We start from the raw sequence: 12,241 nt of genomic DNA, 5'->3' as shown, positions 1-12,241 counted from the left end.
GATTTCAGTCTTAGGACAAAGAAAGAATGTAGAAATAGTTCATTAAAAATTTTTATTTATTATATATTAACTGATACTTTAAAAATATATTGGGTTAAGTAAGATATATTATTAAATGTATTTCACCTATTTCTACTTTTAAAAATATGGTTACTAGAAAATTAAAATTATATGTATATATGGTTCATACTATCTTTCTATTGAGCAGAGTTGTTATAAATAAGTGTTGTAAGAACTTGTAAGAAGAAAGGAATAATGAGCTAGAGTAGTCACAAAGGAGATGGAATTCTTGATTACAAATGATGTAAAGTCAACTCAGACTAGTTTATTCACACACATACACATACAGAGAGAGAGAGATGGGGGAGGGTATTTTATTGGCTCACATAACTGGGAAGTCTACGGAGTATTTTGGGACTGTAGGCGGCCATCTCATCCACCATGTGAAAAGAATAGAGTCAAGACAGGCAGAATTCTGATGATGCTGTTTGATTCCCAGCTTCACAATGTCCTAGGTAAGCAAGCCAAGCAGGAAAAAAAAAAAAAATCTCTTTTCCTCTAGCTTCAATAGAAATTTCCTAGAGAAGATCCTAACTGGCCTTGCCACACCTGTGGTTGGGAGAGGCCAGAGCACTGTGATTTATAGCTTAATTAGGGTCACACCGAAAGGGGCAACTGTTCTCTAGCAGAACCAGAGGAAAGGAAGTAGGAAAGAGTATGTGGAAGACAAAAATCATCATTACTATGCCCACCACAGTTGGACTATACACATGTAAATACAAGCTAATGTGCTGCACAATGCCAAGGACAGACATTTTTTTTTCTTTGATTAACTTTCTTTTCTTTTAATTAAAGTCAAGGAAATTTTTTTTTAAGTTTTGCCTCACTGCTTCTTTCTGACATTAATGTTTCCTCCCCCCTACAGAGCCAATGTGGTATAGTGCAAAGACAAGATTTGTATTTGTCTTAGACTCAAGAATGAATTTAGGCTCTGCCATTTACTTCATACACAACATTGATAGAATACTTAATGTCTTGAGTCTCAGTTTCCTCATCTACAATATGGGTAGAATAACATATACCTTACAAAGTTGTTACAAAAATTATATGAGCTAAGAAATTTAGTAGGTGCACAACTGATAGTTCCTCATCTCCTTCTTAATGATAGAGAATATGTTTTGGAAAGAAATGCACAGAAGTGAACTATTAAATGTTTATGAACCAATTTCCTGGGTTAAAAAAATGCTATAATTTGTAGTGTTTGCCATTTTCTGTGGTGTAAATACTCCTGTTACCAGTAGAGGGTCTTGACTATAAGTCGTCCAGGTTCTTAGCATTTTGAACAGAGTTGGACAAAACGTGCAATAAAGCAAGGAAAGAATGAAGCAAAGAAAGAATGAAAGCAGAGATTTGTTAAAAATGAAAGTACAGGCCAGGCACAGTGGCTCACGCCTGTAATCCCAGCACTTTGGGAGGCCGAGGCTGGCAGCTCTCTTGAGTTCAGGAGTTTGAGACCAGCCTGGCCAACATGGTGAAACCCTGTCTCTACCAAAAATACAAAAATTAGCCAGGCATGGTGGTGGGTGCCTATAATCCCAGCTACTTGGGAGGGTGAGGCAGGAGAATTGCTTGAACCCAGGAGGCAGAGGTTGCAATGAGCAGAGATCATGCCACTGCACTCTAGCCTGGGTGACAGAGCAAGACTCCATCAAAAAAAAAAGAAAGAAAGAAAAGAAAGAAAGAAAGAAAAGAAAAGAAAAGAAAAGAAAAAGAAAGTACATTCCACAGTGTGGGAGTGGCAGAGCAGCAGCTCAAGGGCCCAAATACAGAATCTTCTCAGGTCCAAATATCCCCTGGATGTTTCTCATTGACCACTTGGTGCTCAACTTATGTAAATGAAGTGGTGGCCTTCAATCAGTCTGATTGGTTGTGAACAGCAACCAATCAGAGGCTGAAGTGAAGTTACAAAGGTTGCACTCCTGTGCAAACATCTGATTGGTTGCAACCAATCAGAGGCTAAAGTCAAGTTATGAAGTTGCATTTCTATGCAAATGAATACATTGAGTATTTTATTAGTTGCAGAAAGCAACCAATCAGAGGCTAAAGTGAAGTTATGAATTGCACTTCTATGCAAATGAAGACTTGGCTGGCTATCAGTCTGACTAGTTGCAGGCAGCAACCAATCAGAGGCTGGAGTGAAGTTACAAAGTTACACTCCTATACACACTTCTGATTGGTTCCAAAAAGCAACCAATCGGAAGTACTTTGAATTTCCCATCTGCCGGGCAGAAAACGTGGGGGTTTGCAAAGGGAGTCGCCTCTGGTCGTTTTGTTACTTAGGCGTGGATAGTTAGGGTTTTCCTTTCAATTTAGTTCTAGGCGTGGATAGTTAGGGTTTTCCTTTCAATTTAGTTCTAGGAAGTCCACACGAAAGGGCCCTAGGTTCCCTGCCTCCAGACCCTATTCTCCTGCTTCATTCCCACCATGGCAGACTTCAAGATATCAATGTAAGGTCACTTAACACAAAGTTGGGAGTAGATGTGCATAATCAACTTTCATTATACCACCTTTATGACTCAATTCTCTCCTCAGATATTTAAATCAGACTGCTGTTCCCTTCAAAGGGGACTATAAAACAAAATGGAAAAGTAATTATTTGCAAATATTGTCACCGAAATTACCTCTTATACCCCTTCTATGCCTGCTTGTTCTGCTTCCTCAAATGAATCCATAGCTATCTCAGCTTTTCTTTAGGCATAGAAGAAGATTGGTAATTGCTTTGTGGCGTTAGGGAAACTGGCTCCCAGATGAATGGAGAAGATCTTTTAGTGTAAAAGTTCAAAACAGCTTTTCAGGCAAAACCAGTTAGGAGGAGCTTAAACTGAAACAATAGGAGATCTTATTTCCAAGAAATTCAAAATAGTTTCTCCTCTCTGGTTTACCTCTTCTAAAAATAAAAGATTAACACCATTATGTACTTATCAAAATGACTAACATAAAAGATAGTGACACCAACAAATGCTGGTAGGAACGTAGAGAAACTGGATCATTCATTCATTGCTGGTAAATATGTAAAATGATATAGCCACTCTAGAAAACATTTTGGCAGTTTCATAAAAAAACTAAAAATGCAAGTGCCATATCACCCAGCAATTGCACTCCTGGGCATTTATCCCAGAGAAATGAAACTATATTCATACAGAAACCTGTACAAAAATGTTCATGGCAACTTTTACATTTGTGTTCCCCTATCTCCCCCCAAATTAATATGTTAAAATCCTAATCCCCAAAGTGATGGTATTAGGAGGTGGGGCCTTTTGGAGATAATTAGGTCATGAGGATGGAGCCTTCACGAATGGAATTAATGCCTTATGTAAGGGACCCCAGAGAGCTCTCTTGCCCGCTTTCTGGCATGTGGGGATACAACAGAAGTCAGCAGTCTGCAACCTGCAGGACAGCCCTCACCAGAACCCGATCATGCTGTCTGATCTCAGATTTCCAGTCTCAATAAATGTGAGAAATAAATTTTGTTGTTTATAAGCCACTGAATCTTTGGTACAGCAGCCTGGACTGACTAAGACAAGAGAAAAACTGGAAACCCAGATACCTTCAACAGATGAATGGTTAAGCAAACTGTGGTACATCTATACTATGGAATACGACCCTGCAGAAAAAAAAAAAAAAAAACAACCTATCGATACACACAGGAACTTAAATGAATCTCCAGGGAAATTATGCTGAGTGAAAAAAAGCCAGAGCGACAAAAGGTTGCATGCTTTGTGATTCCATTCATATAACATTATTGCAATGACAAAAATATAGAGATGGAGAAGAAAGTTGTTGTTGCCAGGAGTCAGGGACTAGACATAATGTGAGGTAGAGATAAGTTTGGCTATAAAAAGCAACATGAGGGATCTTTGTGATGTTCCAGCTGTTGAGTATCTTGACTCAATGGTGGATACATGAACCTACATGGGTGACAAAATTGTCATTGTGTGTATAGAATGTAACACACAACACAGACAATGAGTACAGGTAAAATTGGGGAAATCTGAATAAAATAGATGGATTATATCAATGTCAAGATCCTGGTTGTGGTAGTATACTATAGCTTTGCAAGATGTTACCATTAGGAGAAACTGGGAAAAGTGTGCAAGGGATCTCTCTGTATTATGTCTTATAACTGCATGCGAATCTACAGTTTGAATTAAAATTTCAATTTAAAAAAATTCAGAGAAAAACCAAAAAGGAAAAGAAAAGAAAAAAAGAGAAGTTTCTCGATTCCAGAGTTCTCCAATGAGAAGTCTTATTTTAATAGAGGAATTTAATTTACTTGCTTCCCCCAGATGTCCCCTCTCCAGCACTGACCTTTTTGTCCATTAATATTTTCATTTAAATGCCTATGGGTATTCAGTTTCTCCCCATTTGCAACTGCATGTTACGTGCATCACACACAGTGTTTCTTGGTTATCTTCTCATGTCTCTCATCTCACACACTTTTTCTCACCTGTAGCATTCTTATTGGTTGACTGTTTTACAAATCTGGTGACTTAAACATAACAACAATGTTGACAACACTGGCCCAGGCCATTGCACCACCAGCCTATTTCAGTCTGATCTGGCAGCCTCACTTCATTTTCCAGGGCAAGCCTTCTTTAAACTATGCCACTCTCATGCATGTTATCTACCAGGAAGTAGTCTAGAAAAGTCTTGTATTCCAGTCATTTTGAGAGTGTTGGTTAAGAATAAGAGCTTTGGAATTTGACAGACCTAGGTTTGAATCAAGAGGTTGTCATTTATTAGCTGTGGCCTTAGGTTGCGTGTTTTCTCACCTGTAAAATGGGGATAAAAATAGTATCTATCTCATAGGCTGTTGTAAGGATTAAATGAGATAACGCATGTCAAGTGCCTAGCATACAGAAAGTACTTGTTTATTATTATTCTATTACTCTTTCTCTTACTTTCCTTAGACCTACATTTCCAGCTTTATGCTCATGGACTATTTAGGTATCTAAGTCTAGGATCCATTGCTTCAGTCTTTTGCCTCCCAGTGCCTTGCATGCTTTTGCTACCTGGTGCCTTTGTAAAGCTAAAACAGAAGACTATTGACAGAATAGTGGAGGAATGTGGTTATTGACAAGAGATATCTGAAGGTTCAGTCTCACCTTTATTTGACTCCTAAGCATAGACTACAGTGCAGCCTTTTCTTGCCTTCTTGGCTCTTGAGTGGTATTAGTAATAGCCCATGTGGGCCACCATAGATGTGGGGAAAACAACAAGGAGTTTATAGGCTTATCTGTTTTGTTTTGTTTTGTTTTGTTTTTTTTCCAGTTCCAACCACATCCCTCAGGCCCTAGAGCTCAACTAATCAAAAATGTGGTTTATTTGCTCAGATAATTCTGGATAGGGTGGTAGAGTAATTATTCCCCTGAAAACTAAGGGAGAATCTTTCAAAGCCCATTGGAAAAAGCAAGCAATATCAACAATGTTATCACAAGCCTTCCCCCCCCCCCCCCCACAGAAGAGGTAGTATATGGTAGGACAGTAATTCTCAAAGTGCAGTCTCTAGACCAGCAGCATCAACAACACCTAGGAGTTTGGTCAAGATGCAAAATCTTGGGCCCTACCTCAGATATTCTGAATAAGAAACTCTGGAGGTAGGGCCCAGGAATCTGTGTCTTAATAAGCTCTACAGATGACTCTGATGAACACTGAAGTTTGAGAGCCACTCACTGGGGTAGTGGTTAGGAGCACAGACTCTGAAGTCAAATTGCTTGGATTTCACTTTCTGCTCTTCCATTACTAGCTATGTGACCTTGGGCAAGCCAATTACACTCCCATGCCTCAATTTCCCTATCTGCAAAATGGGAATAATAGTATTCTCTCCTTGATCCTCCTTTTATTCCCCTCCTGGCTTCAGTGACACTACATTGTCCTCCTGGTTTATCTTCTACCTCATCGGCTCCTCCATCTATTTTGCTAGTTCCTTGTTCTCTGCTTGACTTCTTTTTTTTTTTTTTAATTTTTTACATTATACCTTAAGTTCTGGGATACATGTGCAGAATGTGCAAGTTTGTTACATAGGTATACATGTGACATGGTGGTTTGCTGCACTCATCAACCCGTCATCTACGTTAAGCATTTCTCCTATTGCTATCCCCCCCCAGCCCCCGACCCCGCAACAGGCCCCAGTGTGTGATGTTCCCCTCCCTGCGTCCATGTGTTCTCATTGTTCAACTCCCACTTATGAGTGAGAACATGTGGCGTTTGCTTTTCTGTTCCTGTGTTAGTTTGCTGAGAATGATGGTTTCCAGCTTTATCCATGTCCCTGCAAAGGACATGAACTCATCCCTTTTTATGGCTGCATAGTATTCCATGGTATATATGTGCCACATTTTCTTTATACAGTCTATCATTGATGGACATTTGGGTTGGTTCCAAGTCTTTGCTTTTGTGAACAGTGCTGCAATAAACATACGTGTGCATGTGTCTTTATAGTAGAATGATTTATAATCCTTTGGGTATATACCCAGTAATAGGATTGCTGGGTCAAATGGTATTTCTGGTTCTAGATCCTTGAGGAATTGTCACACTGTCTTCCGCAATGGTTGAACTAATTTACACTCCCACCAACTGTGTAAAAGTTTTCCTATTTTTCCACATCCTCTCCAGCATCTGTTGTTTCTTGACTTTTTAATGATCACCATGCTAACTGGTGTGAGATGGTATCTCATTGTGGCTTTGATTTGCATTTCTCTAATGACCGGTGATGATGACCTTTTTTTCATGTTCGTTGGCTGTATAAATGCCTTCTTTTGAGAAGTGTCTGTTCATATCCTCTGCTTGACTTCTAAATGTTAGAGGCTCCAGGGCTCAGAACAGGAACCTCTTCCTCGTTTCCATTACATTTTCTCCCTAGATAATGTCATGCAATCCCAAGGCTTTAAATATCACCTATGTGCCATTGACCCACAAATTAATTAATATATCTGACTCTGACATCCCCCAGAACTTGAGACATGTATATCTGACTATGTGATGCCTCAATTTGGAATATTATTAGGCATATCAACTTTTACATGTCTAAAACAACTTGTGGTACTTGATCACCCCCCCAACCCCCACAAGTCCCTTCTCCTTGAATCTTCCCCATTTTAGTAAATAATCCCATCATTCATCCAAGTTAGGAAACTTGGGAGTACCTTTGAATCTTCTCTTTTATACCCTACATCCAAACCATCACCAAAACGTGGTAGCCCTAAATCCAAAATACATACAGAATTGTCCTTGGTTCTGCTCCCCACCAAATTACTTCAAGCCACCACCCTCTCTCATATTGTCTTCTTGCAGTAGTCTCATAACTGGTTTCTCTGCTTCCACTCTCACTCTATTATAGTCTATTCTCCAAAAGTATCAGAGAGATCTTTAAAAATGCAAATCTGCTTAAGACCATCCAATATCTTCCCTGAACCACTGTTCAGAACAAGAATAAAAGCCAAGCCCCTGACCCAGGCCTACAAGGCCTCCATGATCTGAACTCTGCCCACCTCTCCAACTTCCTTTCTCCCAACTCTCCCCATTGTTCCTGACACTCCCGTCACACCAGCCTTGTCAGCATTTCTTCAGCATGCCAAGCTCCTTCCTGCCTTTAGGCTCAGGTACTACCTATTCCTTCTGCCTAGAACATTTCTCCCCTGGGTATGCAAATGACTGGACTTTTATGATTTATATCTTGGCCCAAATGTCACCTCCTCAGAGAGGCGCTCTTTTACCAGTTAATCAAAAGTAGATTGTCCATTTCAAACACACCACCCTGTCTATTTTTAAGGCACTTATTAAAGCACCTGTCATTATATATTTGTTTGTGTTTACCTGTCTTTCTGTACTAGAACGTGAGCTCCATGAGAGCAGGGACCTTGACTATCTTGCTCACTATGGTATCCCAGTGCCTAGCACAGTGCTGGCACATAAAAGGTCCTCAGTAAATATTTGCTGAATTAATATTCTCAAATAGTCATAGCTCCTGGAAATTGGGTATTTCTCCATCTATATGCTGAAACATGCCAGACATGTTCCTACATGCATGTCTATGTTCACACCTAATCTTAGGATCGTTTTCACTCTGAGCAACTTATGGTATATAGAAAGGTGCTCAATAAATGTTCATAAATGAATAAATGAAGAAATAAACTTCTTCATGCCCTCATTTTTCCTAGCACATAGACATGAGCAACCATGAGTCTGTTACTTGTTTGACTATTTTTAGGGCATAGCCCTAAAAGCACTGCCCTCCAAATGAAGGGAGAGAGCTGCCTACATGTAATAATGGAAGAAAGTAACAGTTAAAGGAGTTAGACAAAGCAGTTCCAGAATGAGCTGCAGGCTGGGGGCAGCCAGGGGAGGGGATGGTGGGGTGGTGGTGATGTTCAGTGAGGAGTGAAGATGGAGTGCTTTAGCCACTGTATTGGTTCTGAAACTTAAGTTTTTATACAAAAGCAGGGATGCTTATTCAGAAGGTCTGAAGCAGAGTGACCACCCATCCTGGTTTGTTCAAGACTTTTCCAGTTTTATCACTGAAAGTCTAGTGTCTGGGGGAACCCCTCAGTCCTGGGAGACCCCCAAATGATTGCTCATGCTAGTTCTGGGGTGAATTATTTTAATATAACACCCCCAGCTGTTTCTGATGCAGGTAGTTCCCAGGCCACACTTTTAGACGACACAGGAAAAAGCCTTGGTGGCAGCCCAATTTACCTCACTAACTCTGATCCCAAATAATAGGGTTGGCTCAGCTCCTTTTGTTCTCTTTCCAACCTTAGCTAAAAGGAACACTTTGTAAGGCTTCAATTGATTCAAGATGATTGAAAATTCAGGGCTAAGTGATTAAACCTCTTACAGATGGAAGAACACTTAAATGCCTAAATTGCTTGAGTACTTTAAAAATAGGGAGAAATGGCCAAATTGTATCACCCAAAAAGTTCTAAAATAATCAGCTAAAAGGAACCACTCAGAATGTGGGTGGCATAGTGTCATTTCTTCCCAGTCTGCTGACCTCTTCGCTTCAATGGCTATGGGCAGCGTAGTTAAGTGATCTATGAAATGTTAACCTTTCTATCACGACTACAGATGCTGTCACTGGAATAAATTGGAATTTAGCCTATGAAAGGGTGTCAAAGGACACCAATCTCTCTTTCCTCAATCATCTCCACTTCTTTCAAACATTTTCTGCTGCACTGTCACCGTAGCTTGAGATCCATTCCAGTTTCTTCACCCTAGATTTCATAGTTGAAGTGTGTATGATTAAGGATACAAGGATACAACATTTAGTTTCAAATAAGTCACAGTGAAGAGGGCCAACTACCTAAGTAAAAGTATATTTTCAATATATATGTTATTTATGGTTTGGGGTATGTGTTGGTGGAGAAGTGGAGAATTAGAACGCACATACATTGTTGGTGGGAGTGGAAAATAGTGCAGCAGTTCTGGAAAACAGTTTGGCAGTTCCTCAAACAGTGCAACATAAAGTTACCATATTACCCAGCAGTTCCACTCCTATGTATATGCCCCAAAAAATTGAAAACAGGGACTCAAAACTGCTATGAACATCAGTATTCTGATGTTCATAGCAGTATTATTCACAATAGCCAAAAGGTGAAAACAATTCAAATGTCCATTGGTGGATGGATGGGTAGACAAATTGTGGCATATATTATACACACAATGAAATGTTATTCAGCCATAAAAAGGAAGGAAATTATGATAAACATTAGGACATGGATGAACCTTGAGGACATTATGCTGAATGAAATAAGCCAGACACAAAAGGACAAATATTGCATGATTCCACTTATACGAAATGTTTAGAACAGGCAAATTTATAGAGACAGAAAATAGATTAGAGGTAGCCAGGGGCTGTGGGGTGGGGCAAGTGCGGAGTTATTCTTTAATTGATACAGAATTTCTGTTTGGAGTGATGAAAATACTTTGGAAATAGATTGTGGTAATGGTTGTAGAACAATGTGAATTGTACACTTAAAATGGTTAAAATAGAAAGTTTTGGGCCAGACATTGTGGCTCACACCTGCAATTCCAGCACTTCGGGAGACAGAGGCAGGTGGATTTGAGCTCAGGAGTTTGAGACCAGCCTGAGCAACACAGGGAAACTCCATCTCCACCAAAAACACAAAGACTTAGCTGGGCATGGTGGCAGGTGCCTGTCGTCCTAGCTACTTGGGAGGCTGAGGCAGGAAGATCACTGGAGCCTGGGAGGTTGCAGTGAGCTGAGATCGCGCCACTGCACTCCAGCCTGAGCAACAGACTAAGACTGTGTCTCAAAATAAGAGAGAAAATTTTATGTTACATATGCTTTACCAATTTTTTAAAAAGATATGATAATGAGTAGTAATTGGGAAGTTGGGGGTGGTAGTGGGTCCGGGGAGAGAACGATAAGCCTGATACCCTGAAGCTAGTTCCCTGGCAAGCTTAGTAGCTTTGAAGATAAAAATTAACTAGGGCCTGGAGCACTGTATGCAACAAAGATACAGAAGGTAGTACACTTCCATCTGCATTTTTAATAAGCCACTCAGGTGAGTCATGCAGGTGGTCCTTGAAGCATACTTCCATCAGCTACAAAATCTGTGGGTGGATAAGTGGTATAAGTTTTGCTAAAGAGGAATTTGAGCAAATGAATGAGTATCTAGGAGCCTAGCACAGCACCTAGAAGGTGCTTAAAATAATTGTGTTGCATTATTGATTGGAGAAAATGGAGCGCTCAACAAACATTTTTGAATAAATGAATTCATATCGTTGCCTGTTTTCTGAAATGCCTTTTTCTTCCATCTCTAGGAACACCATGCTTCTTCCCTCGAAACTTGACATAAACACAGACTCCTTTGTAAAGCCTTCTCTGATTTCATGTCCCCTACCCCAAGTAGATGTGACCTCTCCTGTAACTATGAGGGGTTATGAAGAGGTATAAGTGCTGGGGTTCAGAGGAGTATTAGAAGCACTGGGAAAGGACAGCTGGGCTGGAAATGTCAGGAAGGATAACAAATTTGCACTTGGAATTTTTGCACTGGAGTGGATTGCTACAAGGGCAGGAAGCTGAGGGTCAATCAACAGCAAAGTAAGCAAGGCCAAATTCCCCGATTGGTCAGAAAGATGAATTAAAACTACAAGTTAGAGGGAAACTGGTGAACCAACGACAAAGTAATCCAGGCCCAGTCCCCTGATTGGTCCCAGTAATAAATTCAAAGCATGTATCAACTGCCCTCTTTAACTTCACATTAATGTCATTGCCTCCTTCTAGAACATTCTTTCCTTCCCATTTCTGCATGTGGAAATCCTGCCTTGTTCTTCAAGGCACAGTTCTGTTTGAAGCCCCTTCTATGAAGCTTTCTCTGATTTCATGTCTCTCATCTCTAACAGGAAGATGAGAAGACAGCACGAGACCTGGGGTGTAGGGCATTGTTGGAGGTGCCGGGACAAAAAAGATAGGATAGTGCTGTAAGAAGGACATAGGTTTCATATTAAGATTTTGTGCTTGAGTTTGTTCACTTACATTGTGGTTACTATCATTAAGGAAGTAACCAATCTGGGTCTCTTATGGTAAGAACTAATTCTGTGAGGTAGGATAACACAGGTGAGTGCAAGGAGTTGGCAGTGACACCTAAGACGAGAAGGTAGAACTACTAATTGGCAGAGCTGGAATTTGAACTCAGTTTCTTTCTCTCCTGAAAGGCATGCTGATAACCTCTATATCAGTTGTTTCCAGAATTTAGTATGCATTAGAATTACCTAGGTAGTTGGTTAAAATGCAGATTCCTGGGGCTCACACCTGAAAATCTGACTCAGTAAAAGGGTCCAGGAATTGAGATTTTAATAGACCCTTCAATTGATTCTGAATCCAGTGATCCAAGGACCACCTTCTGAAAAACTTTTCTCTCTTTCCTTGGTGCCACTGACCTCAATCCTCAACCTACCTTTGTTATTCATGCTTAGTGGTGTCATAGACAACTCATTTTAGAAAAGATTATTTTTCCCCATTGATTGGTCTTGGCATCCTTGTTGAAAATTAGTTGACCACAAATGTATGGGCTTATTACTGAACTCTCAATTTTATCTCATTATGTATTTCAGTTATTTACATGTCTATCCATATGCCTATACTACACATCCTTTTTATATTGAGATAAAGTTCACATCACATATAATTCATCATTGTAAACTTTCAAGCATACAATTT

Source organism: Pongo abelii, chromosome X, assembly GCF_028885655.2.
Source record: "Pongo abelii isolate AG06213 chromosome X, NHGRI_mPonAbe1-v2.0_pri, whole genome shotgun sequence".
NCBI classification, from domain to species: Eukaryota; Metazoa; Chordata; class Mammalia; order Primates; family Hominidae; genus Pongo; species Pongo abelii.
This window is presented reverse-complemented; position numbering follows the sequence as displayed.